At 39.1% G+C, this 2044-nt stretch overlaps 1 protein-coding gene across 1 annotated transcript in view; it reads left to right on the plus strand.

The window, feature by feature from the left end:
• The first annotated feature begins 357 nt into the window (after window positions 1-357).
• Window positions 358-2044, plus strand: part of taok1a (TAO kinase 1a) — a 32017-nt gene continuing 30330 nt past the window's right edge. The window contains exon 1 of the mRNA XM_016557007.1: window positions 358-766. The gene's annotated coding sequence lies outside the window, so the exon portion shown is untranslated. The remainder of the gene's footprint in view (window positions 767-2044) is intronic.

Consider the following 2044-nt stretch of genomic DNA (forward strand, 5'->3'; position numbering starts at 1 on the left):
TCGTGGTACATTCTAGTAAAATACCACTGTTTATCACTATGTTTTGTATTTATTACATACTTACATAATGTATGTTTGTTTTAAAGATAAGCGACTTCTGTTCGTGTGCGTAACTACTTTAAAGTTACTTGAAAACACTATTAAAACGTACTGCATATGTACTATTAAAATCCCCCAAAACCTTGTGTTTTTAGTTGCTTTTAGGGAATAAATAAAAAATGAAACTTTAGTATAACAATTATTCACACCCTGTCTGGATTCTCGAGCGCCTTTTTAGCAATCGGCTCTAGCTAGTTATTTAGAAGATTCAGTTCAAAAGAACGATTCCACGGCGAATCGGACATCACTAGAGGAGGGCAGAGAGAAAAATCACAGCCACCACCACAACATGATCATCACCCCACAGCCCAAACACACTGGTGTAAAAAACAACAGTCTTGAGCATTTCGGACCGAATCTGAGGTGTGGTCTCGCCGTCGGTGTGTAAACGGAGCGTGTTTATCTCTGTTTTTAAGCCGTCAGGGAGTGGATCTGTCTCGCACGCCATCTTTAGCAGCAGCCCGGGAGAGTGAAGAGCTGCTGGGCCACCGTCAACCTGCACCGGGCTGGAGGAGTTTCTCCAGCGGACACTCATGCTTGACAGCGATCGATAAGTTTGTCGTGACTGATTTGTGGTCGGTAGACGTGTTTCAGTACACTGGGTTTGTTGTTGTTGTGGTCGGAGGAGCTTTCTCGGGCTGGCTGCTCATCCTGGCCTGTTGGGAGGGTAAGTGAGCTGTTAGCTCTTCTGCTAACTTAGGTTCATGTCAAAATAAAAATTACTTGCTTTTTAACACAGCAGAATGACTTAGTTAAACGTTTTTCTGTTTATTGTAGCCCATTCCAGTGAATTAACATTAAAAACGCAACCGTGTTGATTTATTAGTTCCCACCCAAGTCATGGGTTTGACTGTTGAAGTCTGGCTGCAGGTGAGGAAACTGTTAAAGGGGTCATATGATGCGATTTCAAGTTTTTCTTTCTCTTTGGAGTGTTACAAGCTCTTGGTGCTTAAAGAAGATATGTAAAGTTGCAAAGACTAAAGTCTCAAATCCAAAGAGATATTCTTTATACAAGTTAAGAGTCAGCCACACCTACCTAAAACGGCTCCTTCTAACACACCCCCACATATCTAAGTCGCTATGTGGGAAGATTTGCATAACGCCGCCCAAATGTTCACGCAAAGAAAGAAGGCGTAACTTTTATTCTCGCCTATTGTAATGAGACTGGTATTAATAGATTCCTTGGGTCATGCTGAGAACAGCGATACCAATGTTGCCATAGTCAGCCAAACTTCCTGTCTGTCATTTTGATTTTCTTTAAAAACCTACTTTTTCTAACGCCACCTAGACCGTCGGTCCAATTTTCACCAATATCGAATCATATCATCTTCAGACCATGCTGACAAAAAGTTATGGATTTTGTATCAATAGACAAAACCGTTTTCGCAAACCACAGCAACAAATTTGAGGCATGATGCCAAAATGACGTTTGAGGCTTTATCTCTGCAATGCTTTGGCATATTGACACCAAACTTTGTGTGTGCCATTGTCAACTCAAACAGAACACACCACATCAATTTTATAACAGCACCACCTATTGGTCAAACGTGATAAGCCAATAAATCATATTACTAGAGGTTGTATTTATGATTTTTCAGCTATGTTAATTACAATCAGAGGCGGACAAAGTACTCAACTCCATTACTTGAGTGAAAGTACAGATACTGCTGGTCAAATATTACTCCATTACAAGTAAAAGTTGTAAAGACAGATTTTTACTTAAGTAAAAGTACAGAAGTACTTGCTTTTAAAAGTACCAAAAGTACTTAAGTACCAAATGTAAATTTCCTTTATGTCAATGCACATATTTTTTTATTGTTGTATGTAATACTTGCAATACTTAATAGTATACTTAATTTAACTGTATATAAAAATACACCTTGCTACGTGTACTGCGTTAGGCTAACCGAGACTTGTCATTTGCACTTATATATTGTTGCTCTTT

This window comes from Sinocyclocheilus rhinocerous, unplaced genomic scaffold (genome assembly GCF_001515625.1).
Source record: "Sinocyclocheilus rhinocerous isolate Xijiao unplaced genomic scaffold, SAMN03320098_v1.1 scaffold166, whole genome shotgun sequence".
Lineage (NCBI taxonomy): Eukaryota > Metazoa > Chordata > Actinopteri > Cypriniformes > Cyprinidae > Sinocyclocheilus > Sinocyclocheilus rhinocerous.